This window comes from Anabrus simplex, chromosome 10, assembly GCF_040414725.1.
Source record: "Anabrus simplex isolate iqAnaSimp1 chromosome 10, ASM4041472v1, whole genome shotgun sequence".
NCBI classification, from domain to species: Eukaryota; Metazoa; Arthropoda; class Insecta; order Orthoptera; family Tettigoniidae; genus Anabrus; species Anabrus simplex.
In genome coordinates, this window is record NC_090274.1 from 117,719,786 (window position 1) to 117,732,884 (window position 13,099).

Below are 13,099 nucleotides of genomic sequence, written 5' to 3' on the forward strand. Positions count from 1 at the left end.
ATGTAGGAACAGAGTATGTGCTATCATGTCTTGGTTTCTTCAAACACTACTCTGCCAGAGATTTGCCATCCTCTAGTAGATGCAAAAGAAGTACAAATCTCAATATTTCTCAGTGTGTGGCCCTGGGTGCCTCTTTTGACAGACTGAAAGATTTATCATACAGTAAGTTCCTTGGGAAAATACAAATGGTGTTGCTGAAAACTTTTGCAATGTCAGTGCAACGTTAGACTGCAATAAGAGAGGAAAGTATTATGTTGTAACTTGTCAGTTCCAGTCTTTCTTTCCTAAATGAATTATTTTGTATTTGTGTTGTATTGCATAGTTTTCTGGCTGATGAATATTAATTGATGTAACACTGCTGAATGTAATGTCATGAGATTATGATATACTATGATCACTAAAACTTTTGTGCAAATTTCTACACAATTTTATACCTGTAACACTGTGGATAGTAGGTAGAATATAGCTCCATAAACCAACAGATCATGTTTCATTTCAATTTATCTTTGAATCCTACAAACTCCCTCCTTATCATATGAGTTTCCTTTCATCATTGTGGTTCCTGTGTATGGTTTTCTTTCTTACATTGTATTTATATTTTATTTCCTGCATAAGTGGCATATCTTGATACTACTGACTGTTACGGTTGGCTTAAGTAGTGTTAAAGAGAACTGATGTACGAGGGGATGTTAGTGCCTATTTCTGTCATAGGTCTTAATCTGAGATAGGGATTGCCAATTCCACTCACCTTCTGGTCACTTCCTTCCTCTCTTTGTGAGTTAGCTTCCATTTTCCTCAGCAGAAACAAACAAAAGCAGCACAGGCAAGGCCAGTCACTCCCATCCTTCATGGCTTTGTGAATTAGTAAAAGAAAAATATATCTCCATAAATCAAATAATTATAATAAGCAGCACAAGCTGGTAAGCTTCTTTTCTCCAGCAAAAAATTAATAATAATAATAATAATAATAATAATAATAATAATAATAATAATAATAATAATAAAGCACAGGCCAACCTCCAGGTGTATTGTTGTTCAGAATGCAGTATTTCAGAAAAAGGTAACAAAGAAGGAAAGCAAGAAAAGGAAATGAAAGAAATAATATAAGGAAAAAAAAAGAACAAAAATATATTTAATATAATATTTAAGAGTGGGGTGGGGGGTGGGGGGCGAGAACCTGGGGACCCTCCGCTCGCTAAACGATTTAAATCGCCCGCCCGGTAATTTTAGTTCAGCCCTTGTGCTCACTAGAGGGGCTAATGTGCAATTCCTGGCGATCTTTGCGCAGCCGTTGCGTACAGAAGTGAAAAATAACGTTGAGAGTCATCTCTTACTCATTCTCTTTGTTTGAGCCAGACATGGCGTAACATTGCACCCAGTGCTGCCAGTGCTCTTTTCAGTAAGTGTCCCATACTACGGTTGTAGACATTACGGATATGTTAAACTACAATTCTCCCCTCAGTTGTGTATTTTGGTATATATGAGTGTTTCAGTGAGATTTATTACAATTATTTGAACTGGGTGGTGTTACAAGCCCATTCACATTTCAAGAGAAGAAGAAGTGTCGCATACTCTGCAGTTTTCACTAGTAATACATCCTTTCTTAAATTCAGCCTGTTTTACTGACTGTTACAAATCAGATTTGTTCTTCAAGAGTTTCTCTTCAGTGATTAAATAACATTCAAATACCTGGTTTAGTTTCGAAGTGGCTAGTATGTTGTTTTATAAGGCGCGTATTAGCCTATTCTATAGCTAATTCCGTTGAGTTACGGATTTTCTTCATTGAGGAATTGTGATTTCTATCATTTTACACTGTGTCCGCAACCTCTAACATACTGTCGGTAATGTTCAACTTCAATAATTCAATTTTGCTAAATGTATAGATCTCGATTGAGAATATTAGAAGTCAATACTAATCTTTCTCAGTTTCAGCATTCTACATATTTTTAACATTTAATGTTATTAATTTTCTTTAATTTTATTTTTAATTAAGCATGAAAAATGAATACGCATATAACTAGCTTGCTTTTTAGAAAACTCCCAGCCTTTGCGTTGCAAGTGCCTGCAAGTTGTGTGTAGTAGGCAGGGTGCGAAATCGCGGTGGTGGGGATGGGGGAAGGGAAGAATGTCTCCCCCACCGATGATTTTATCTCAGAGGTTCCCCCCCCCACTAAAATTGCCCGGAGGGTTCCTTTCATTTTAAAATAAACAGGAAAATGTAGAACCGATAATTTATTACTGAAATTAATGATTTTTACTGGGCATATTTTCATAAAAACATCAGAAATAATTCAAATGACTGCCAGACCTTGAGCAATTAAACAATGCAGCAGTGACAACTCCCCACCTGCAGCCTGTTGTTGATGTTTCACGCTGGCAAGTCCATCCTCCCTTGTCATTGCTATAAGTAGCTCGAATTTACACCACTCCTGTACTTCTTGGAGTGGGTGTGTTTCCTATAGGTATCAATAGGACAATATTCACTTGAGCAGGGTACAAACTGACAAATTTGTTCAGTCAACACATAGCCCTGGTAGAGGAAAGTTCCATGAAAAAAGCAATAAACCATGGAATCTTGCACCTCATCTGGCCTTTCTTAAGATAGCGAGTCATTCATAAACTTCTCAACTGATTGGAATAACGTTCTAATGTTTATCATTCCCGTTATAACACTGGAACAAAAAGATCTCAAATTTAAATTCTTCTGGGTGGAGAGGGTAATTAAAAAACAGGGGGACTTTAACCCCGCACCAGGTACTGTCTGAAAAAAATTAGTAGTTAAGCCCTATGTTCCTTCTCCCCCCACCAACCACTTCTTTCTGATTCCGCACCCTGGTAGTAGCAATATGTCGTACATCTAAATTTAGTGGAATGAGTATTTTTTTCTGAAGAGCAACGCAGATGAAGAAATGCGGATGGTAGTTTCAGAAAGAAATTCAATATGTAGTGTGAAATTTTAATTAATGTAAAACTTGACGCTGTGAATGTTGAGTTGTTCTTTATTCTGTATGCTGTGATATATGGTAGTAGGGTTCATAATCTTGAGGGGTTTCCATTTAGGATATCTGTATCTGGTTATATCAGTGTTGTTATGGAGATTCTTCTGTATCACAATCATCATTACCCCACAGCAGGTATATCCGGTATTTATTCGTGATGATTTAGGTAACAGTTGGCTGCCTCTCTGATTTATTGGTGTGTAACAGATTTTCAGGGTTGAGTAGCGGTGAGTTTCCATGGGTATGAATCCTAGGCTCTGCAGTCCTAAAAAATGTTTCCGTGGTTTCCCCATTTTATCGTTAATTAACCTTAATTAATGCTGCTGCATACCTAATCTTATCCCTTTCCCTTGGAGTTGTTAGTGCAACATTAAGCTGCTAGCAGGAATGGAGGAACAAACTTCAAGAATAAATTTGGCTGTGGTAACTGTAAAAGGTAGTTGCTTAAAAGTAAAGCCAATAACAGATTATTAGAATAACCTGTGATGGCCCGAACAAGTAAACACAGCACACATCAGTATTGATCATAGTTTCCTGAATAGATGTGTGTTTACATAGAAACCTGTTCCCTGGAAATGTATAAGAATCGACTCAGTTAGACAGAGGAACAAAGATTGTAGGAGAAATTTTAGTATTCATTGTTAGTGCAGTATGTTTACATTTCCAGTAAAATATCACCAAGTGACTAACAAACACTGCTGTTGGGTGAAATGAATTCACTGAGGCACCACTCGAGGTATTCAACATAGACAATTTTCGTACCACGTGGGGAACAATAAAAACTGCTTAACATTTAAACCAATTGTTTTACATGGAACTCCCTAGAAGGGGCACTCTGGTAAACACCACTCGGTTGTGTCATTAGACATGGCATGCACAGAAAAATAAAGAAAGGACACTTAAGTAAATGTTGGTGGCATTGTACGATGAAATGAGCTGATAGCAGTATTGTATAAATTTTGGTCTTCATTTCAACAGAATTCTCTTCATTTTCCATTTCCAGTCTTCTGGGTTGAAATGTGAATCAAGAACCTCCTCAGTTTTTCTCTCCCCACCACTCCTTTCCTTCCTCAAATATTTTTTCTACTTTTACTCCACTCTTCTCTGTACTCTCCTAACCGAATCCATTCACCCCTTTCTGGGCATTCCGTGATGTCTTTCTCCTATGACTTTCTTTGTAAATACTTACTGTGGTACTCTATTCTCTTCCATTCTCATCATGTGTCCATACCATTTCAGCTTAGGGGTCTCTGTCTTGCCTTTCAGTTCAGGGAATCCAATTCACTCCCTCATTTCTATGTTTCTGACTTTATCCCTTTATGCCCTCCCTATTATTTCTCTAGGGAATTTCATCTTGGCCTCTTGAATTCTGCATTCATGTTTTGTTGTCCATGTGCCTGATGCATATGTCAAAATTGGTGTGTAACACATTGGGTTGCAAAATTTTCTTGCATTCCGTTGGATGTCCTAGTTACAGACTATACAACTCACACATTGCTAAAACTCATTGGCCTGGTCAATTCTCTTTCCAATTTCTTAATTTATTTTCCCATCTTCTGCAATTATTCTGCCCGAATACTTGAAGCTTGCCACAACATGTAATGGTCTTCCATTTACTTCAATATTCCCACTTCCTTCTCTATTACTTCTCATCACCACTACTATCATACTCTTTTCCACACTTATTTTCATTCCGTATTCCTCCATCTCCTGATTCCATACAGTATCTTGTTCTTGTCCTATTTCATCTTCTCCACATATTACTGTCTCATCTGCAAAGAGTGAGGCCTTTGCCTCCTTGGTTCCCATTTTGTGTTTTATAGTTTTGTGGATTTCATCCATGACTGTAATGAAGATTGGAGAGGATAAAACACATCCTTTCTGAAGTCCTGTTTCTACTTTGAACCAGTTTGTTTGTCCTATCGTAGTATTCATACTCGCTTTTCATTCATGGCTTTTATAATTGGTTCTTCACCTCTCCCTGCCTTCTTTTTTTTATCAATTCATCCGAGACCACTTGCCATTGTACACTGACATATGTCATCTCAATATCAATGAATATCATCACTGAATCCAGCCTAATTCCCATCTGTTCTCCAACACGTTCTTCAGGTTCAACAGATTGAAAAATTTAAAAATTATGTTTGCACTGAGTAAGGACTATGACACCGTATGGAAGTGAAACACAGATAATAACTGGTGCTGAGAAAAACAGTGTTCAAGCCTTTTAAAGACCGTGTTATCAACAGTTCTTGAAGATCAGATTGATAGAACATGTCTCAAATAAAGTGATAGTGAATCATCTTGATGAGAGGAGATAGGTTTGAGAGATTCTGGTCCTGGGAAGGAAAATTTTGATAGAACATATCTCAAAAAACTGTGAACTTGTTCAGTTAGATTTGAAGCTGATTGCAAAGGATAAAAATGGTAGGAAGATTCCAATATATGGACCCGGGTGATCAGAGTGATACGCAAACCGTATAGTCACTGAATTTTCAAGAAGTTTTGTACATTTCGATCACAAGCAGTGTACATTGGATTTTTAACAAGAAAGGTCAACTTGTGTCGGTTTCAATTCCATATAAAACTGTATGTTATATAGTTATTAATACGATATAAGATGTCGTGTAATACTAGGGGCCCTTTGACTATGATATTGATATCGACAGATATGTTAACTTATATTTCCCCTGGAAGTGATCACTGTTTTAGAAGTCATGTTAGACTGGGGGGTCCTTAGCTGTGATCAAAGTTATCTGTTATAGAAAACTTGAGGTCTATTGATATGAACACAATATCAACAGTCATGTAAACTTTCGAGTTTTTCAGTATGATCATAATATTGATGGTCGTGTAAAATTACAAGGTGGTTGCTTAGTCTGTTGACAAACACCATAAGTATGAATGACATCAATAAGGTAATATATTTTTCTGGCTTATGTTTCAGTGTAAGGTCATTGGAAGTAATCAACAATCCCAGTAACTTCTAACTGCTTCAGTTGCAGCACGAAATGGACCTGGAAGCAAAGATCAAAGAGGAACCAGCCTGGCCTGAAGGAACAACTGCATCACTTGTAAGTCTCATTCCAGATAACTTTATACAGATCAGAAATTAACCCTTAATAGCTGAATAAGTTTGGCAGCGGCATACTTTTCTGTGTGCTTCCTCAGTATTAACACCAGCAGTCACCAATTGCTTAATCAGCATCTATGCATAGTACGACTCTGTTTTGTTTATTTGTCTGGGAATACACCACAACGCGCTACACAAAGCTACTAACTCTTAGGAACTTAAGGTTGGGGTTGGATTAGTCTGTACTTTTTATTGTCAGTATCGAAATTACTTTGGTTTAGGGGTTGCACCTTTTCTATTTTTCCCCTCTGATTGTAATAGAGGATGCATGGCCCATCATACTTTTAAAAAAACTAATATCCTCCAACACTACTGCATCGTCATTTGCACCACGTGTTAAAAATTCTCACTTCTACCATAATTAGTGTTGAAGAAGTTAAATCACAAATCTTTCGTTAGTGATTTTGAGCCTGTTTACACCAGTCTGCTAAACATAATGTCAATACAGGTGTGATTATCCGGAGTTACCCTGACATCCACAATGTCTGGATTATATTATGTGTTTTTTAAGAAAGAGCAGATTTGCCTATGAGATACGAGGGATAAAATAGCTCAAAATCTGAATGTACGTTCTCTCAAAATAAATATTTTGCTCAGATGTTGAATTCTTTTAGACAGACAGAATAGTGATTAGCTCATTTTATTCCTCAAATACAGGTCACATTCTATGTTATATAGAGAACCAAGTTTAAGGGCTCTAGAATGCATGATTTCTGAGAATAATTTTTTGCATGCTTCTTCTTAGTGGGCTCTGACACTTTAGGGACATAAGGCACATTAAACAGAATTTCTTCTTTCCTCTTTGTTATTATTTTACTGTCGTTTTTGTGCATCCTTTTCATCCATTCCTTAGTTCAGCTACTGTTCTCTTCTATATTGAATGTGTTAAGTAGGTATATTCTAGAATTTGTTAATTTAATTCACTTTTATTATTAAGTTATGTTAGAACATAGGCTTTTAATCACACTCCCTTCCCCCCTTTAATGCTGAAAAGGTTTAATGAATCCAAGTTTGAAATTTAAATGTCTCATTGTAGATCATAAAAGATCTTCTGAAACTGCAGATGTACACTCCAACACTGCTGATTCTCCACTGACAGTGTCCTCATCCCCAGAGTTCCTCACAGAACAGTACATAGCATGCTTGTAGTAGTCAAATATTTCGTTTTTAGTTGCTTTGCTACATCACATCTTTCACTGTTATATGACTGTGATAAGTCTGCTTCTTTGATGTTTAATTTTTTTATTTTACACTTGGAGTCATTGAAATATGCTATTTGAAACAGATCTGTCTTAATGTTTTATGTATCCCCTGTGATCTCAGCAAAACCATAGTAGAGTATGTGATTCTATTATTTCAAGTTATTTTAATCTGTCTATAAACAAACTCTGTGCTGAGAACAAATAATCATTTAGAAAAGTTGTAATGCTTCTAATTGGTTCAGACAACTTTTATGATTTGAATGATATGATTGTACATATGAAAACAGTTCATACAATTCAGTGTTTATGCCTATGGCTGCTTCCTTTCAAATTCTGTGTGAGATGGCCCCAATTCTCTCCCTGGTATTATATCTTCTGATATGGCTAGAAAATGTTTCCCATTTTATATTTTGTTCTCAGTCTCATCCTTTCTCTGAGTTAAGTAGTGAGCAAGAATAGTAACACCATTCTCAGTACAGCCTTTGGTTGTAACAATCCTCTGCTGGTAGAAATCTTCCTTAAACATTAGTGAAATTCTGAAAGTAACTATAATACTGGAAATTAATGAATTAACATGCTTATTTCTTATTGACTGTATTTGTAGATGTGTGTTATGAGCATATCTAATATATCTTATTTTCCACAGGAGAATTTTGAACATGTATCAGAAGTGATAGCTCTGAAAGAAGAAGTTAAATCAGAGTTAACAGAGCCAGAGTCATCGCAGGAAGACTCTCTTGAGGTAATGTACATAATTTGATAAGCCGTCGTCAGGTAATGCAAATGGGTAGAAAATGGCTCAACAGATACCAGGGTTTGATCTATCTTTGTAGTGGACATGATTGATAGTCCTACAGAAAATATACCTTTTTATGAGATTTTAGGTTGTGCCTAGAGGTGCCAGAAATTGTAAGGTTTTGTGTAATGTTTCCTTGAGTAGGCTATAAGGAATTGGGAGCACAGCCTCATTGGTTGAATTTAAAGAGCATGTAAACTCATTTTTGATATAGGTGTAATTTTGAGTGGGGCGTTTGGAAGGCCGTATGTGTTACCTAAGGAGCAAGGTGCTGTTGAACTGTGTCTTGTGAGATATGTCTCGTTATCTAACCAAACACAACATTTGTGACGTTGTAAACTTGTAAATTGGAGCTGGAAGCTCAAAACTTGTAATTTCCAACCCTTGGGTTTCTATTCTTGTTTGCTATTTTTTACCTGACATTTTGTTCCTTGACCTAGTGAAGAATTTTTGTAAGTTTGAGATCTGAAGAGAAATATAACATTTATGTAAAAGTTTAAATTAATCTTTCATATCGTAGATAGACCCACATGCTGACACCTTCTTTCACCTTTCTGCGTTCCACAGATAATCTCGGAACAATATTACTTACACATGCAATGAATAAATAAGCCATTCAAGAGTTATCTTGCCTTTCTGTTTCATTCTTCGTATGGGATAGTGTTTGTGAATAGGCCTTGTAAGTTCACCGTTACTCACCTAAACATTCGTTACATGAATGAATGAGTCATTACCAGGATGCACATTTGATCACTGTCATTGTCCACTTCATAGCATGCGTGTCATCTTCTTTCAGTATGACTATCTTGCTATGGGGTATTTCATTGCCCATTTATTGAGATATTCATTTCACCATCTCTTCCAGGAGTTCTGGGTTAGCTGCTGAAAATTTAGCCATGTGGGCAAGGTTCTGATGACAGAGGAAGTATAATCATGATCAGAGAGTGTAGTAATTGGCTCTCCTATAAGGAAATGCTATGTAGTTAGGTAAGAAGTGTCAAAAGGGTCATCATTTAGCTTTGGTGAGAGGATGTGTTGTAATAATGGTCCATTCTTTCTTGGTGTAGCGATGAGTTCATCACTTGTCTGAGCTGATAAACCAGATTCCTGACAGCTGCTCCCCAGATTCCACCAAAGTATGGTGCTGCAGAAGGCATGAAATGCCACGTCAGTCCCATGCCTGCAGTTGTGTGAATAATTGGTGTTCTGATGGTTATTTTGCAGAAAGGCCTTGATTTCTGTAGCTGCTCCAAAGAAGTTTGTGCCATTATTGCTGTAAACGTTCAGGGATTGATTTCTATGAGAACTATGTCGATAATGAGTGGAGAGAAATGTTGTGGTGAGATCGGTTATCATGTTTATTTAGACAGCCTCGGCAGCTAGGCAGTCTGGTCTTGTTCGATTTCACATGATTTTTTACTAGAATTGGGCTAGCATAGTCTATGCTAGTTTTATGGAATGGGTATGTTGGTGTTATAGGCATCATTCATGTATTTCGCATTCATTGTTCTGATTTATCTGCATTCACTTGAGACGTGTATGAGTGTGGCTTCTTTCAGTCCCCCTTGCTGAGGAGATCCTAGACCTTTCTCTCAGAGTGTTGAGTGCCAGGATGATGTAGTTGAAGCTGTTCTGCCATCAAAATTATATTTGTGACATGAAACAGAATTTCTGATGTTTCCACTCCACTAGTGTCGGAGTATTGTGCAGTCTTGCACCATCAAGAAGATGACCTTCTTGATGTATGATTGGATGTATAGTCTTTATGTGAGTTGATAGTTTCCTACACAACATTAATCTAACATTTCTATACAGGGTTCATCTCCAATACAAACAGTGGACTTCAGTTTCACTACATGGTTTGTTTACAACAATCTCAGATAATTATATGTTACAAATCTCATGACTTGTCCGTATTGAAATATACATTATTTCAACAATGTTACAAAAGTTTATTGAAATCCACGTATTCAGTACATATTGGGTTCTTGAAATTAAGATTTATATCTTGTCATACTAATTTAAGGGGACATGTTTTACCCATTGCAATGGCATCATCAGCCGTGATCTCCTGCCTAAGGGATAAAAATCGGGATTCTTATTATTCTAGTCAAAGTGTTACATAGAGGAATATGTGTTATAAAAATGAGGAAACTTGTTGAAAGTTCACAAACAACAATTGACACAATTAAGACACCTCTAAAAAGTGTTTGGTGAAAGGATGTGAGTATGTGTTATAAGAGTGGTCCATTCTTTGTTAGTAAAGCGATAAGAATCCATCACTCTTCTGAGGTGATACATATGAGACTCTTGACAGCTGCTTCCCAGATTCCACCAAAGTTTGGTGCTACAGGAGGGATGATATGCCATGTTAGTCTCATGCCTGCAGTTGGGTGAAGAGTTGGTTTTCTGTGGGTTGTTTTGCAGAAAGTCCTTGATTTCTTTAGCTACTCCAAAGAAATTTGTGCCATTATTGGTGTAAATGTTCAGCCTACAGCGCATAAACTCAATGCTCCACCCATCTCCTCTCCTCCGCCACACCCCGTTCCCTAAATACCTCACAGATAGAATACGAGAAGTGCAAGTGTCATTCGTTCTGATGCTGTAAAGGCAACTAGTTCACACCAGAAATGTCGAGGGGGTAAGTAAATGTATACACAGCGTTTTTAATCAAATTTAACCCTTTTTTCTAATCTTGAAAATCTTTCTACCCTCCTCTTGTTACAGATTCTTCACCAAACATCCCTCAATAGTCAATTTCAACATTCAAGCTGTAGCAAACTTCAAGCACGAGCGTCCCCATTTGACTAATAGTACAAGAGGAGGCTATCACATCAGCTAGTAAAGACATACACGGCAACACACAGTCATGAACCTTTTTACACTTCTTCAACAAAAATAAGAAGACTGTGGCCTCACCGTACAAATACGGGTTTAACAGGGTGTCCACCCATATGGAAAACCGGAAACCGGGGAATGTCAGTGAATTCGATAAATAGTGGGAAATCCAGGAAATGCAACGAATTCAGAAAAAAAATTGGAAATTTGTTCTTCTGCCAGATGGACATACCGTATTTATCTGTTATTAGAAGCACATTTTTCAATTTTTATAACATTAATCTTGGGCATGTCTTTTATGCCATGAATGAATTGTAAAGAAAACTGAATAAACATTAGAAGCCAAGTGTGATCTCAAATGTGGAGTAAACAATAACTTCAATACCTATATGGATAGCCTTTAGCAAGCAGTAGCAACTATGATCGATCGATAATTTTCAGTGTTTTGATCTGCTTACTATTGTATATGCTGTGTTGTTGGGGAATGGCAAGCCCTATATTGCGTTCTCAGTTTTATAATCACAATAAAATATGCAGGGATATATAGTGGTATGGAAGCGTCGAGATGAATAGAGAAGCTGAAAGCCAGCATGTTCCAGAAATAAGAACTTCATAATCAGGATAACACCAACACACACAGCAAGCGGAGAAGGCGATGTGTGGAGAAGAACAGGAGAGACACGGGGTGGGCGGAGTAGGCAGGCGGCAGGTGACCAGAGCAGTAAAGTGAGTGAAGCAGCAGCGGCATGGTCGGAGAAAACAGCATGCGAAGGTAGAAAATATACGTAGCATGTAGTGGAGATCATAACACTTCCCCCCATGTACCATCCATAGTATACCCCTTGTTGGCCGGCACTTGCATATGTTTCTTCGACGTTCATCTTTTACCTTTCATATGTAATTATACTAACCTATCCACAGATTCACCCCAATTTTTTTGAAGAACTGGTTAGGTTTCATGAGTTTTCTGATCCATTATTAAATGCTGCATGAAAACTTGTGTATCTGTGAGCCTAGTTGTTAGAAACTACAGTATGGTAACCCCTTTGGTCTCTGACAACTAAATGTGGAACATGTCTGTGGTTCGGGATAAGTATTTTGCTTGGTAGTGACTGAATATTACAGGAATAATATGCACGTAGGTGTAATCCAGGCTGAATTAAATATTCTTGATTTTGTAATTCCCAGTTAATTTGGGGTTTTATTCTTGGTAGGGTAATTCTGACAAGATGCAAACTTCTGCAGGACTACAATCCGGCACTAGTTTTCTTTTTCTTTTTATGTATGCATGTAGAATATTCAGTACAAAAGTGGGTTGAATCCTCTAAATTCTTATTCGTGTGTGTGTGTGTAATGCAGGTTACTTTAAGTTTATAAAATTTGGAAATTCGCAGCTGGGTCAGGGATTTTAATATTTATTACCAGGTAGGTGATTCTGATAAGACGCAGACTCCTGCAGGACTAAATTCACCAGCTCTTTTTCTTATTGGGTATGCATCGTAAGTGTTTAGTATGAAGGTGAGTTGGATCCCCTAATTTATTATTATTATTATTATTATTATTATTATTATTATTATTATTATTATTTTCGCCGAGTTTTCGTGGATCACAGAGAAGTGAAAGAAGGTGCTGGTTTGAATGCGTCTATCTACGATAGTCAAGGATTAATTTAAAAATTTAAAATAAAGTTTATATTTCTTTTCAGATATTAAATTCTAACAAACAACAAATTTTCAGATACAGAGGTAGTTTGTACAAAATATAAAAACAGATAAACCTAGAAAAGTTTAATTACAAAATTCGAGCTTCCACCTCCCAATTTACAAGGTCCCTACATCACTACTGTAGCGTTTAGTTGGATTGGCAAGAGATGAATCTCCCAGTTTGTTTTACAGGAAATTTTAAATCACAATTTTCAAGAGCACTTTGCTCCAAAGGTCACCAGTCGTCGCCTTCCAAAGGCACCATTCAATATCACATAAATATATTTTACATTTGAATAAAATAGCCTCAATGCTCTGCAGTTCTACTGAGGTCACTACGCTCCCAAAGCCTTACAGCCTTTAACTTTTACACTAGTGATTAGAGAGTCTTGCTCAATCATGTTTACACTTTCTGGCCTCTCTAGGCA

At 37.0% G+C, this 13,099-nt stretch overlaps 1 protein-coding gene across 1 annotated transcript in view; it reads left to right on the top strand.

Moving 5' to 3' along the window:
* The first annotated feature begins 1,771 nt into the window (after window positions 1-1,771).
* Window positions 1,772-13,099, top strand: part of LOC136881752 (zinc finger protein OZF-like) — a 118,772-nt gene continuing 107,444 nt past the window's right edge. Inside the window, exons 1-3 of the mRNA XM_068229557.1 lie at window positions 1,772-1,841; window positions 5,947-6,073; window positions 7,981-8,076. The gene's annotated coding sequence lies outside the window, so the exon portion shown is untranslated. The remainder of the gene's footprint in view (window positions 1,842-5,946; window positions 6,074-7,980; window positions 8,077-13,099) is intronic.